Here is a 16480-nt window from a genome sequence, read left to right as displayed (position 1 = left end):
GTGCAACTTATTATCTTAGTGTATATTTGTGGCCGCCTGTCGTTACCGTTTTAAAATACAGAAGGTCACATTCTTAAATTTCCTTAGGTCATAGATCGCAACTTAACACATCGATTCGACTTTCTGTGTTGAAATTCAACATCACTGCGTCGTTGCTCTCTCTCTCTCTCTCCCTCTCTATCTCTTTGATTCGTTTATTGGTGGGCTCTGTTTGAATTTTGCAATTTCCATACTGCCAATTATAATAAAATAAATGACCATTTGCATGTCAGCGCAATTGACCAAAATAAGAATAGGTAAACATAAAATGCAGCAATTAATTTATAATTTTATCGATTACATGTGGCACAGTTCACATATATAAATAAATATATCGTGAGCATTTGTTTAAAAACCACAATCGCTTGGCAAAAAGTAATATCTTATCGTTCGGCAGGTATTTCGAGTTTGGTTTTCGAATGAATTGAACGAAAAAGAAGAAGAAGAAATAATTTGCTGGCGCACACGTATATACAAAATCGAAAGTAGGTCTAAAACGCAAATAGCAAAATGTATCAATTTTCTAAAAGCTTTATCGCCCGATCGACTTTAACTGAGGTTGATTTGATAAAATAAGAGAGACGACGACAACAGCAACAACGATGTGGATAAAACCCCATAAACGATTTATGGTTAAATGCAAATGGTTTTTCGGTTTAAAAAAAAAAACATGCACACACATATAAACAATCGATGAGCGCAAGCGAAAAAAAGGCAGTCAGCCAATGGTTTGTGGTATGCAAGATTTAAATCGGTTGATAGAGACGGATTTTGCACAAATGAAATACGATTTGCCATTTTTATTACGAAAAATTGTATCGAAAACGGTTTGCGTGCTATAAGAAAAGAAATGATCAAGCGAAATTCTATTTCAAACGATTACGATGGCTATCGGTGGTGTTGCACTTTTTTCTTCGTCTGATTTCTGGTTCGTTTTTCCATTTCAACGCAGACAAGAAAAGAAGTTTAGAAAACCAAGTCCAACTCTTATTTATCGCAAAAGAGCTTTGTTTCATTTTCTCCATTTAGTTTGAAAAGCAAACCGCTTGGTTTTTTTTGTTATTCCAGTCATTGCTGCTGTTTATTCGTTCTCCCTCATTTCTATACGTACATTCAATCAAACTCGATTTGAAGTACCAATCAGTGATTGCAGCTAGTGTCTAATGATCGTTTAACATCAACACGGTTGTAGTTTTATTGCGCCACATAATTATGTGTGTGCTTACACATTCAAGACTTGATTTGAAATACACACCGTAAATGAGCACATTGAATAAAGGAGAGAAGAAGAAGAGAAAAAAAAACCGTCGACCACATCGAAAGAGTGTGCGATTGCGCTCGCATTTGCGCCACTTAAATTTGCGCTCAATTCTAACCGAAGATCAAGCAACGGCAGAAAACATGAAAATTAATTATCGTATCGTATTGCATGTGGAGCAAAGCCAAAGTACAAAAAGCAGGAATAAAGAAAAATAGTAGCAGCAACACCAACGACCCGTGATTTATATGTGTCTATCGAATTCGATTGAATTGCAAAAGGGAGAGAAATATATATATATATATTTTTTTCAATGAAGAATATAGCAAAATTATCTATTTATTGGAATATCAGCTTAACGGACGTTTTACATTTTCAACTTAGACTGCGAATACAATCGACGACTCGTTTATTTAACGCTCATTTGAAATCAATGAAAGCCATAAAATCCAACTGTCGGCCGATTCTGCTTGCTTTTTATTCCATCCACAAGCTGTATTCTTGAGTTGTGTGCATTCATTGTGCGAGGTTTATATTGTAGGTCTGTTTTTCTTCATTTCTTTATTTATTGAGAACTCAACCAATTTATTTGATTAATAAGTTTCCAGGTAAATTGTTCTTATGATTCATTAAGTGAATTCAGGTGAGAAAAAAAATAATTCTTGTCAAAATAATGGCTTTAAATGAAAACAATTAATGTTTTTCATTGTTGTTTAGGTATTTCCATTTACGAGTATTTTATGTTCTGTGCTCCGATTTTTTTTTTTTTCACATTTCAAAATGTACTTCCGATTCTCAATTTGATGAGCGTTAATTTACTTAGCTTGTAGCTTATGACATATACGTCAATTGTTGAGAATTACGCGAATGTTATTTAGCTGTAGCTGCTTTAATTAATCGAGTAAAAAGAAGATGACAGTTTTGCAACAGAGAATTAATCGATAAATACGTCTCTCTTTATCGCAAATAGTTGGTGTAATGGGAGAGCAAAGGGAAGACAAAGGTAGAGAGATACCGAGATAAATAGAAAATTTGACAACATCAATGCTATCTCTTTGTTACAATGTGACACATGACATCCGTCATTTCTCTCCGAGTATGTATTGCAAAATTGTTTTGTTGTAGCTGACTGATGTAGAGATTGATTTTTGCATTGCAAATGATGCCAAATGTAATGATTTTCCAGTGCAAAAGCACAATTTCAATTTGTTTGTATTCGACCGGTGCAAATTAATAATTAACAATCGGTTTTTGGATCGACGTACGTGCATTAGAAAGCCGCCGTTGTTCGCCGCTCATGTGTGTGTATATGCAATTTTGATGAATGAACTACTGTGTAGTGTCTAGTAATGTCAAGGCAATGATTTTTGCTGGAAAATCGTTGTGCCATTTGAACACAGATACGCGCACACACACACACACATACATATGGAATGCACAAAATTTTGTAGAATGCCACTCTATTGAAAACTGTCTGGTTAATGTTTCATATCGAAACGAAAATGGTTGATTCCATCAAGTTGACAAGTGAACGTGCTACGTACATAAAATATACAGCAAACGAGAAGAAGAGAACTCTAGAGAACGAAAGAGTGAAAGAGAGGAAGAGAGCAAAGTAGAAGCATCCATTTGTGCATTCATATTCATTATCCAGAATCTCGATTCTATTATACTATCTAATTTGGTGAATTTCGCGGATTTGGTTTGAAATATTCGTATTACACAAGTTATAATTTTATGGGGACACTTGAAAATTATGCAGGATTAAAATTCACATTGAATTTCATGTCGTACCGGCACCATAATATCCAGGCCAATCCAGCAATAACAATGGATGCACAAAAAGTTAACAACAGAGGAAGAGTATGTATTCGTGCGTCCGACCAGTGCAGCACTCACTAGTGCCAAGCAACAAAATTGTGTGATTTTGGCGCATTCGAGAGATATTTTCATTCATATTAGAACGGCAAATGTGTATTTGTACATTGGACTACACCATACACGGCATCAAATCAAGTATCAATAAGGCCCCATAACATTATTCTAATGAATGCGTGTGCATTGCATACTTGCGGCACATACTCGATGCCATCAATCAACATCGTGTCTAGTCAAAATATTCCACTCATCTCAATATGGACCGAAGTGATGTAATCGAGATAATCGAATGCAAACGTTACACTCATAAGCACACACACACACAATACACCAATACTGCAACATTCGCAATCAAATCGCAATGCCGCGAAATATGAAGAAAACGACGATTTTGTGCCATATATGCATACCGGTGTGGCTTCGTCAATTTGCCATTCAGATTATCATTATTAGCTGCATCGCATACGCTTAACGCATGTATAAAGATGATTATTATTAGCACTTGAATTTGATTCGACGATGCAATTCTTGGTCATTGAATTTCTCGACCGATTTTCCAATCGGCATCGGTTCATACTTTGCTCTAATCATACTTCGACAATATAATCACAATGCACAAAAATGCTTGCATACGAGTATATCTATCGCAGCAGCAGCAGCAGCAGCAGCAGCACAAAATGTTAGCGAGATCATTGATGCGGAGTCCATTCGATAAGAATGTAATGAACCATTGAACTATTCTGTGTGATGTGAATATCTCACTGTTTTTCATTTTCTCAATTTTGATTTTCATTCGGAAAAGCTTTATGATTCGATGCAAGAATCGAGTTGACGATAGAATTGAAAATTCCAATCAATTATCGAAATTAATATTGCCCATTGAAATCAGCGTTTTAATTGTACGAATGGAAAATTCTATAATAATTTTGCTGAAAATACGTTGATTTATATGCATTACTAAAAGGACGAACATACAAACATGCATTCAAACTTGATATTCAAATGCAAACCCATTTGTAAAACATATGCGAAATGAATGGCATATGGAACAAGTTAGATGCGAAAGCATGTAGATTAGCTCCGATTGGAATGGCATTAGAGAGCATTCTCGTTTCTTCTAGCATTCTCGTTCTATACATTGGATGTAATCCAGCAGATTGTTGGGTTTTTATTCGAATATCGTGTTGTTTTCGGTGCCTTGAAGGACAGTGAGAAAATTAGTAACAAACATTTGTTATTTTTGGCCATAAAATTTATAAACCAAATTGAAAGGCACTTTCCCAGCGGGAATTTAATTGAATGCGAATGGTTTAAATTTTTGGTTGCGGAACAATTGTTTTGACTTCATTGAGACTGGCTCGGAATTGGTTGAAAACAATGTTGAAAAGTTGTTTCAATTCGTTCAACTTGAACATAGACGACTGGGTGCACTGAAGGGCATCGATAGAATTAACCAAAGCATGAAATATCCCTGTTTTACACTTGGTAAAAGCTATTGCCACTTGAATATAATTGATTTTTTATTTTTCTAAATACAAACTAGTATTAAATGATTAAATCGATCATTTTGTGTAAGTGTATTGATAATTTCGGTGTGGAAAAGTTCCGTATCGGTTCAAAGAGTTGTCATTTGTGCATTAAAAATAGACCAACTATACGAATAAGTGTCTATCATGTAATGCATTATGATAATGGTTGATTATATCATGAAAATATTCAGTACGTGATGCACAGACGACAGTGTGAAATGATTTCATTTTTTATTTGTTTGCCTAGTAAAACGGTTTCGGTATATATCGCTTTTGCTCGGTAAACAAAAATCGCATTGAAATGCCTATCCAAACATGTCTTCGTTGTATTCGTATATTGATAGAAGATCCCATGCACACAACAACGTAAGTGAATACTGTCATCGCTATAGACTTATATGATTGTTAAACTACTTGTATTCCAGTCGAAAAAGATTCGAAGTGAAATCGAATAGGAAAACCGTTTAATAATTATAATATGAAAAATACTTCCGAAAGGCATTCATTTCCTCTCGGTTCCTTCTTTTCGTCAAACAATTTGACTCAAATGTAATGTTTGCTTTAAATGAAACATATTTTATCTTTACAATGGCTTTTATTCAATTCGATTTGAAAAGTTTATAGTTTTCTCTACTCGAATTGAATTTTATGCATGCAATTTTATCATTCTTTCAATTTGTTGTTTTTTTAGTTTAGTTATTCCACATCTCAGTTGCCATCACAACAACTGTCGGCCGGCACGGAATCCTTGCTATCTGGCTCAGTTTGTTCGATGTGCTCTGTTATTTTTGCACGAACTGTATGGGTGTGAGGAGAAGATTTTGTTGGTGTTGGACTTTTATTTAACCAATGTATGTATGACTGTGTGTGTGATGTGTGTTTTGTTTTATGAATAATTTTTAAGGGATGCTTTCAAACAGAGAGACAGAGAGCTGAAATTGAAATGAAAATAATTCTGAAATAAATCAAACTGATAATGTTGATGGTGTGGTGTGCAGACGAAGATGATGAAAGGTTTCATTTGTAGATTTGAGTCTCGTAGTATTTTATAAGTTCATAACACACACACTCACACACACACAACCACTGTCTCCCTTTATCGCATCAATCTCGTTTTGTTTTTGTAGTAATTTGTTTTTTTTTGTCTTGTCTCTCGTCTTTACGGTGATCGAATGATGCACTAACCATTTAGATGCTCAACTATGCAACTATTTTCCATGTTTCCATTCATTCGATTTCGAAATGGCATTTTCATTCTATCGTTCACTGACAGTGTACAGTGTATGGTGAACACGACGCGCATCCACTTCTCATTTCGCACTATTTCGACTCGAATTTAAGGCGAGAATAATTTACATAAATTTGTTATTCGTGGTATGCCAGCATACAGACTGAATAACATTACCATGAATTTCATCTAGTTTTAAGTATTGTATTTCATATGTATGAATCTGAAACTGAGCTCGCTCCCTTTCCCTCCCTCTCGCTCTATTCAACATAAGACGATGAATAACAGCAGCGACCACAGCAGCAGCAGCAGCAGCAGCAGCAGCAGCAGCAACAGTAACGGTAAAATAAGAAGTGGTTTGTCTGCTTGAAAGATTGCACCAGTGACAAGTTAAGTATTTGTGTATGTGCTGATTTAAATATCTCCAAGTCACTTCGATATGAAATTAAACAGTTTTTTTGCGAAATTTTTCACAATGATTTGGCATTTCTCCTGTCGACCGCGTGCACTTTGCATATATTCGGTTTTAGGTTACTTTTCTTTAGAAAGAATGTCATTGTCCTATTGAAAGTATCTGAAACAACGACAACATCTTCAAATGTTAAATTTATAATTGCGGCCATCCTTAAGTCAAAACTATGTTCATCAGCCGATTTCTAATGCGGTTTTTAACACTCCATCTTAGTCGCACAACATTCGCATACTTTTCGATTGAAATCGATTTGCACGATGTGACGACACAACTTTCGATGACTCCTTCACAGTAAGTGCAAAAGTTAGTTCGCAAACAAGTTGCATAATGCATGAAAGTGTGGCTTTTACAAAACTGAATCAACTAATGCTCTTTATGGAACACTAAAGAGTTACGCCAAAAGGAAAGCCACATATACCTGTGCTCGAGTTTAACAAAAATGTTTCAAGATTTTGTTCGAACTATTTATCTGTGAAAAATTCTGGCTATGACTTTGATTGTTTGTTTTGATAGGTGGTGAGAATGACATGTCTCAATGTTTGGCACAACTTTTTGCTCTCGTCGAACTTCGTTTCCTTGTGTAAATTCTTCGCGATTTAAATCAAAGAAACTCTAAGTATTCACACATACACAGCATAAATCCGAAATGTATTCGGTCATTGAATTCCATTCTTTGTCCACATGTGCATAATGTACAATACTGTTGCCTGTGATTCGTGCAGACAATTTACGGAAAACACTTTGCATAATGTTTGTGTGTATGTGTGTGTGTGATCTGGGGTCGTACATTATTCGAACCTGAGATTGACCACCTACCGAGAAGGAGCCGCTCGTATGACCGACAAAATGCTGTAGATTTGCACATTACGTGTGTTTGCAGACAATCACCACAATCGCCTGCCTTTGCAACATCCTATAGGACTATCGTCATTATATAACTTTTAATTGTTGTATACATTTTTGAAGCTCACAGCTTCAAAACTCCAAACCAATTTCTCTTTTTTTTTTTCTTAACTCTTGCTCCAGCTCTCTCACACACATTCTGTATTTAGTTTAAATGGGCAAAATGTGAAGCATAAAACAAGTGAAGCCAAACGATGAAGGTAACAAACATTGCATTTTGTGTATTCACTTAACAGAGCATGTAGCATGTGTACGCATTTGCTTCATATTTAACTTGCTGCCTCTCTAACACTTTTTTCACTCTCTCTCTCCCTCTCTCTTGCCCTTCCTTTTCTCTTTCCATGGGCTGTTCCGAGCCGGCCAACCAGCCGAAGCATCGGTCTTGTATGATTCTTTTCCGTTTGCTGTTTAGTTCGTCCATCATACACATTGTTTGAATGCAAATTGAATTTTTGGTTTTATTCAAAAATGTAAAGTACTCGATGTACTTGGCGAACACTCAGACAACTGTTTAAATTTTATTTGTTTTCATCTCATTTCTTTGCATCACATGCTGAAATACTCTTTTCTCTCTCTCTCTCTCTGCCTCTCTATTTCAGTGTACTACAGACCGTTTTTACTGCTGTTATTTATATTTGTATGTTGTTTTTTATTTTACACTTTTTAGTTGAGCTCTCATCGTTGTTTGTTTTTTTTTCTCTCCTCTTTCCCTTTCTCTCGCTTGCTCTTGCAAAATCCTGTGTGTTTGTGGCTTAACCAGTGTTCAACATTTTCAATTTTATTTGTGATTAAAATGCTGCATTGAAATGCCAAATACTTATGCAAATTAAAATATGTGAAACGAGGTCCGTTTTGGCTTTGGCTGTTGTTATGTGTTCGGGTCTCTCTTTTTTTTCTTGCTCTTCCTCTATTTCATTCATCTTCCCTGCTGCCAGTGGTTCGGTCTTTGTTTGTTCGAGTTAACTCACAATTTGGGTAAATGAATGCGCCTCATGTGCGCACACTGTTCTTTCAAGTGCATAAGCATTTAATGCCCATACATAATATACATTTTGTGTATATTTGTAAATGTGGCGTTTTATTCATTCCAATGTGTTCCTGTTTTCAAGTTAATGTGTGCGAGTCGCGCGATATTCGCCAACTTCTCTTTTCTCTCTTTCTCTGAACATCACTCTTTTGGTCTCACAAAAGTGTAAAACAACCATAAACGAGTGGATGAAGTCTGTGTTGTTGTTGTTGTTGTTGTTGTTGTGTTTCACTTTTTACAGTACATCATTTCAATGCGAACTCCTTTTAGAACCCCGTTCACTCTCATATTTGTCAAAAGTGGTTAATTATAAATTAATGTGATTATAAGCCAGGGGAACGCAAAAATGCGATAAGTTCTTTTGCAAATTTTCTCATTCAAATAACATGAAATAATTTCGTAACCATGTGAAAGTCAGCAATGTGAGAGTGCATGCGCGCGCGTGAGCAAATGAGAGTGGCAAAGAATGCCATCGAAAAACAATGAGGTAACAAACTGCAGTTGTTACGTTCATCTGCATGAACACCTGAGCTGTTGAGTTTGGCAAAGTTCTTTTTTTTCAAGCAAAAATACCATTGTGTTGCAACACCAGGAAATGCCAATAAAATTATATTCATGCACACATGGCGAATCCATTCACGTGAGATGCGAAATAAACAAGGACAATGAGAGACCAACGATTTTTTTTTTATTATTTCAATTTCCGTCAAATTTTCTATCGAAATACATTTTATTTCAGGCAGTTGTATAACTGTGTGTTGACGGAATCAAAATGAAATGAAGAGTATGCTTTCAACGAGTTATTTAAAGTAATTGAAAACAAAAACAAAAAAAAATTCAATGCAAAAATAAAATCCATTCTCGGAATAAGCGATAAATAATGAGCTATATTTAGAAATGAAGCTCAATAGAAGAAACATTAAAATGAATTATTAGCCGTTCCCTTCCCTACATTGAACGGCAGATGAATTGAGAGCAATAAAAATGAACCATTTTCAATCGATATTAAACATACATATGCATACATTGAATTATTAACTTCTTCACTTTTATACTGGCTCGTTCAACGTTTGAAAATGAAGAGTTCGGTTCCATTTTACTATATATGTACATTTTTTAATTGCCTCAGATGCAACAAATTGAATGTAATAGTACACACACAATAATCTAACATTTAGTTTGATGTCATATTAAGTGCATGTTTTGAATAAGCGAAATAATGGTGGAATTAATGGGTTGAAGGAATAAAATGATATCCTGCGGTCTGTATTTGCGGTCAGCGTCGTCGTCGCTACAATGAGCTGAATAAGCAAAAGAAAAACACTTCAAGACGACACTAAAAACCGATAGTCAACATCGTACACAACATTAAGCATACTTAAAATCTATTACGCGCCAAAGCCCATTGCTTTGCCTCACTGAAATGCCACAGCAGTTTTTAAAACAAAGCAACGGCTACAGCAGCAACAAACACAGGAATGGAATAAAAAAATGGCAACAACAAACGATTTAATAGTTTTGAAGTTGCAATTAAAATACCACACTAAGATGTTGCCGATGACGCGCAACTTCTTTCAATAAGACGCAGAATGCAAGCCAACGAATTGGTGAGCGGGCGCGTGCGTGTGCGCCCATTCGATCTTACTTAATCTACACACAAAAATACATTAAACGAAAACGGAATAATTTAAATTCATGAAATTGTGATGATATAGCATTTTTAAATGATAGTCATTATGTTTTTGCTACCGCTTTTTCGATGCGATGCAATGAATAAGAGATTCTATCTGGGTTTTGTTTTTGTTGTTGTTGAACGTCTTTTTTCAACGTATCTCTTTATCTCGAAATGCTCGGGCTTTAGCTTGTTTTGCTCATTCCAATCAATAAACGACAATAAGAGCATTCATTATTAAATGAGTCCTGCCTGCGTTTTTACCTATTGTTTTTTGTTTTGTGTGTGTGCGTCTCCACATCTTCTTGTATTCGAAGCGAACGACAGTGCACAATCACACGGTCTCTTCAAGCTTTCGGTAGCTGTACAGTGTACACAGAGAAAATGTACTTTTACAATTGTGGAACTTAATAACTTTGAGCGATAGAAAATGGGCATCCACGAAAGAGCATGAACCATGAAATGCATTCGATGTATGTTGTCGTTGCTTTTTTTTTCGTTCGTCTTTATCAATAGAAAGGTAATTGATTCTGAACTAGCCAAAGCCGATTGCTCACTACTCAATGTTGGCACTAATGCGCCTTATGAAAAAAGCAAGAACATGATAGAAAGAGCAAACACAGGAAAACATTTTTTTTAGATTGAAAACAACCACAAAATGGATGTCACAAGATATCTTGATTATCTGTCGATAAATTAAATGTTAGATTTTATTCGGTTTCCTTTGTTGGCCTTAATTCTGGAAAACAATAAAGAAACTAACACACAGAGATAGAAAGAGAATTTCCCAGAAAATCGGTTCTGGATCGTTGCATTGAAAGCCAAACAAATTTGCATTCTTCATTTTCGATGAATATGCGAGCGATCGAGTGAGTGCTTTGCTCGTTCCATTGTTTGTTGCCGATATTGATAAGAATTTCAAATGTAAAAAACAATTTGAAAAGATGGAATACCATATTTAAAAGAAATACTATAAGTTTTCTTATTGTTGTTTTGTTGTTTATGAAATTGTCTAACGCAAATAGAAAAAACGACACAGAAGCCCTTTGTGGGAATAATGCGCGCAAGAAGAAAACGAGCAAGATGATAAAAACCGATTTGGTTGGGCTTTTTTTTCTCTTGGTGTTGCTTTGAATTATGTATTATCATCTTCATCATCATCATTATCACAAAACGTATGCGGTTAATGCTGTACGACAGCCAGGCTATCTCGCCTACAGAGAAGTTCATTCTATTGTAAAAAAAAAGTTTTATTCACTTTTTTCTCTCTTTTATTTATTGATTTCCTTCTCTCTAACATGACGTTTCTGTTAATTTTTTCTTTCTCGCGCGCTTATGGTTGTTGTGGTTTTTGCTCATTCATTGAGTGAATAACAACAGCAAATGAAGTAACAAAAAACTTAACAACATTTGACACAATCCTCGATCCTAATCTAATCAATGTAGACCGAAGAAGAATTACGAAATGCTACATCGAATTGCAGCGAACCGAACCACAACCTAAGATTGACAGCGTCGTGCTCTCTCTGTTCCTCTTTGGTATATTTTCATCATGCACCCGGATGAAACCAAAGGTAATATAGAACAATAAGTTTATTGAATTTACGTTTGATAGCAACGCGGTCACGCGCGTTCTACAGATTCAATCGTCTTGAGTATATCATCGCCGCCACGATCGTGCTGCTATTCTTTGGCCCCTCACTTCACATCATTTTTACTGTGTTCCTTTAAACCGTTCAACCACACAGGCAGTGAGACAGTGAGATAAAAAAAAAAAACACTTGTTTTGAAAACACAATATGCCACGTACATTACCTAAGTATTGTATGTTACACGGAAATTTATGCTTTGGTTTGACTCAAATTTGATTCAATCGCTTCGATGACGACGATACCGCGGCGGCGACGATAAAGACGAAGAAAAATAAATACCCGCGACACTTGTGGTTGATTTTTTCTCTTCTAAATCTAATATTCGCAACAGCGACAGGATGAGTTCGTTTTTTTTTCACGATAATATACATTCGGTAACAATTGATATTTCCAATATTTGCGCAAAAGACAATACACAACGGCTGCCGAAACAGATTTTTTATGTGATGGAACTTGAGATGGTAAAGTGACAAATGTGCGTGCTGTATACACCATAAAAAACGATGCGACTCAGTGCACAGGAAAAAATTTCGCGTTCGACACACATAAAATGTTATTATGCTTCGCATCGTTTATATCCATTTTCATAAATGCCATGCACGCTTTCGCTCACCGAAATCAATATAAATATTTCTTTTTGGTTTCATTTGTTACAATAAATGTAAACCGCATTTTTGCCATTGAGAGTTAATTATTATGACAAATAAAAGTATGAATAAAAAGTACGATGCGACGAATGAAGCATTCGGTGACATTTTCACTGCAGGTACGTATGAATGGAATTTTATTATCGAAAGAGAAAATGTTTTGAAGTGCGTACTTGCGTATATGTTAAGAAAGAATTTAAAGGAATTACAGTAGACGCAAATAATAATATTTGAAAATTGTGAATAAGAGACGTTTTTTTGAGGGGAGCAGACAAAAGCGCATAACTTGATAAATGAATTTCAAAAATGTTTTCGTCATTATGTGCTCCGCTCGCAATCATAAGGGTTCGAATAAAAGAAAAAAGTGTAAATAAAAATGATTGTGGTTTTTTTGAAAAGCATGGAAGGCTTTGATGGAACTGAATATGGGTTAAATATTAAACTTTGCATCCAAACTTCTGGGGCCGAGAGAAGACAAAATAACAGAGAAGAAGCTTAGAAATCACTTTAAATTGGATATGTCATGTTGTGTGTGTGTGTGTGTGTGTGTGTGTGTTTGCGTGTGTGTCTTTTTCATCGGTTTCATTCAAACCAATAGAAATTTCTAGTCATATTCAATAGAATTCACTCGTTTCAACTTTGCTGTGTTTCATGCCAATGCCACTGTTGAAAGATGCTTTGGGTTTTTTTTCGTCTGATATGAAATGCGCGCACTCAAATTCTCTCATACGGAAAACATTCGAAATTAAAGCGCCCCCAAACAATAGCAGAACAATTTATTCACATTTATTATACAGAAGAATGAAATTCGGAAAATTTTGCATTTTACTGTCGTCTCTCACGACAACCAAAGCAATATCATATGTATTCGAAGTAGGTGAACATTTGTACACAAGCGACGACAAAAATGAGCAAAAGCAAGTGAATCCACCATACACATGCATACACACACTTATCATAATATAATGTATTTGTATGGCGGTTATTCATCAGAGGCCGGATTTTGGATGTTGAATGTATAGGATGAACATGCGGCGGGAGGAAATCACGAGAAATACGCGAATTTTCATTGTTAACAATTCATTGTATTGCATTGGTAACGGTGGAATATGGCATTCTATAAAATGCATGTGTGCGCGCCCCACGTAAAAGCGTCGACTTCGGCTTTTCACTTCACTCATTTTTATTTTTCTCTCGATTGCTGCTGCTGCTTGTATTGCTTCTATTTTCTGTTTGAGCTTTTTCAGCCATTCGCCTTTATATTCTTACATATTCCTATTTCGTATTCACATATAGGTATTGCTTTGGAATTTATTCGAGTACCTTTCAATTCTCTAATGCCATTCCATGTGATTCAATGTACGTCGTCATTAGAAAATGCGGACGAATACGCACCGAAACCGTATATAAATAACAAAAGATGCCGGAGATGCCAAGCAACTGATTCTGAATGTTATTGTGCAAAAATACGTTACCGACAACAACGCCGAATGACGGAGAAAGAGAGCGACAAAGTCAAAGCGAGAACGTTCAGGGGGAGATGAAGAAAAGCACACAAAAACGATTAAGAGGTGTAATGTAATTTTGCTCGTTTTTTCTGTCTCAGTCTTTCCTTCACAAATTGCCGGTCTCGTGGTTACCATCTTTTATGCTATTTTGCCGATGCTCAAAGCATACTCAAGCCAAACTAAATAAAAATCGAAACAATAAACATCGGAAACATGCAATGGATGTGTACTTGCCATTCCACCACTTTGCCTCATTCAATCGAGGTAATCAAACTGAATGACTTTAAGTGAATTTAAGCGCGGCAACCAAATCAATAGCATCACACACACACAGAGAGAGAGAGAGAAATAGCACAAAACAACATTCATCTGAACTCATTTATTACTTTTTATGGATCACAATGTATGTGTGTGTGCAATGAATGGTACGAGCAAAGTTTATGCTTAAAATGCTCGAAATCGAAAATTGCATAAATTCCAATGATACATTGACGTCGTCGAGAGCAAACATATTTATTTTAGACATTTCATTTGTTCGATATTTGGCCCTAACAATATTCTGGGCACCAAATTCGAATCGAAAATCGCAATTTGGAAATCAACGCACCAAAGGTGAGAATATTGTAAATGCCATCGTCGATATCTTCGATTTCTTTCTTTTTTCCATTCCAATTTTCTTCCTGCTAATGCCGCTCTCTTTTATTCTTCATTCAAAGTGTGCGCGTCACTGGCGCGTAAATTATGTAAATATATAATTGAATTGATGCGATTAACGGCACTAAAATTCGAACATGGAAAGCAAAAAAGCGTATATACTACGTGCGATTGCTATATATATATATATATCGATCCAATCAATTGTAAGATGGCATTCATTTGCAGCTTCGAATGTGTGCTCTGTTCAAGCACCGACGTGTGATATGGCGCCTAGATACGAAATCAAATACGTTTCACATTAAAACGTGAATGGTCGCTTTCCTTTTTTTAACACTCCAGCTCTCTCGTTCCGTTCGTAATATTCGAAGATTTAGTGTCGTTGAAAAAAGGAAACGGTAATCAGATGCATTAGATTGAAGAAGGTTGTTGTTTCTTGTTATGTATGTGCTCCTCACATCATACTCCATTTCCGAGCAGCTAAATGTACTTTATTGATTTTTTTTTTCGGTTCTTAATAGTTTTTCTTATGGAACGAAGTGAATTTTTGGTGTGCGCATTTACTATATAGTGGCTGGTTGGTATTTTTTCACAATTTTATTTCCCCGTTGAGCAGCTGCCAAAGCATATCTGGCATTTTTGAGATTTCCTATTCGGGTAAGGTTATTAAAAAACTTCGGCTATGATGGAAAATGGAAAACGGTGCAACGAAAATGTGAAAATCAAGCTAATTATAAATATTTGAAATGAAAATGTTCATACATACACGAAAGTGCGAGAAAGAAAACGCATATACTGAAATTCTTCATTCATTTAAATGGATGGAAATTACGCAATTGAAATTATTCTCTCCCTTGATTTTCGTGGCTGACATTGCGTTTGCTTGCAAATGCACACACACACATCGGAAGTTTACTAGTTAAGTTGAATTTGTCGTTTCGTCTAAAAATTCTATAGTTTTTTTTTGCTATTTTCAATTTTCTTCTTAAGTCGATCCTTACAAATGTAATTATTTTTGTTTCAAGTCATTCCAAGCCAATCATAAAATTTTAACATCACTTTTTAAGAGTTGGATTGGCATTGTGCAGGCTTCATATTGCTGTCTCGACCGCGCGCGCTCTTTTTTTTTCAAATGAATAACAATGCGCCATGTTGTGCAATCGACAGCAGCACATACACATATTGTGGTCCGTGTATATCTGGCAACTGACTTCCTTGCGCCAGTTCACGTATTCTCTCTCATTCTCCCCAATTTCGGATTCTTACCATACGGATTCCGTTTCGTGAGTGCATTCTTGTCTTTAATTATAAAGTCATTTAGAAATTAACTTCTCCTTGTAGGGTTTTAGACTTTAAAAGCGTAAGCAAGCAAATGACTCGTCGATAAGATGCCATACTACTCTAACTACTCTAGAGAACATTAAATGATGTGGGAGCAATATAAAATTGACGTTGCCTCTCTCTCTCTCTCTGTTCCTCTGTCTCTCTTGGAAACACGCTGAAAGCCAAACATATTTTAATTTTCATCTTTCTTTTTATACTCGTCATCATCTTATTCTTTGTCATTTTCTTATTCTTCTTTTTCCTTTCTTCTAGATAATTATAATTTAGTCGAATATAACACTTAATGTGGCATGATCAAAAATCTACTTACCGCACATATGTTTCCATATCCCCAATTTATCATCGGCAAACAGGCAAATCAAGCCACGGAATATCTGCAATGTAATTGAAATGAGAGAAATATTAGAATGGAAAAGAGAGAAGAAAAAAATATTGAGAAATTTACTTGGTAATTATATGGGCAGAGATATTCACGCAAATGCTTGTATCATTCAGAAAATTTGGAAGCCGTATAGCTGCGCATTCGATTGCAACTGAAACGATCGACCGAATGTGGAATGTGTAACAAACATACATCTAATGGTTATACTTTGAAGGCACTTATTAGTCTCAACCTCCCAAAACCAAAATTCAGTTTCAACTGAATCGAAGACATAAACATATAAAAAA

General features: G+C 35.6%; 1 protein-coding gene across 1 annotated transcript in view; it reads right to left on the bottom strand.

Moving 5' to 3' along the window:
- LOC116351756 (netrin receptor unc-5-like) overlaps positions 1 to 16186 on the bottom strand; it is a gene marked incomplete at its 3' end in the record, with an annotated part of 43385 nt that extends 27199 nt beyond the window's left edge. Inside the window, exon 1 of the mRNA XM_031783897.1 lies at positions 16122 to 16186. The remainder of the gene's footprint in view (positions 1 to 16121) is intronic.
- Positions 16187 to 16480: the final 294 nt, after the last annotated feature.

Source organism: Contarinia nasturtii, unplaced genomic scaffold, assembly GCF_009176525.2.
Source record: "Contarinia nasturtii isolate CC-2019 unplaced genomic scaffold, AAFC_CNas_1.1 Cnas_scaffold_6204, whole genome shotgun sequence".
Taxonomy (NCBI): Eukaryota; Metazoa; Arthropoda; class Insecta; order Diptera; family Cecidomyiidae; genus Contarinia; species Contarinia nasturtii.
Note: the sequence above shows the minus strand (reverse complement) of the source record. Positions and strands in the feature narration are given on the sequence as shown.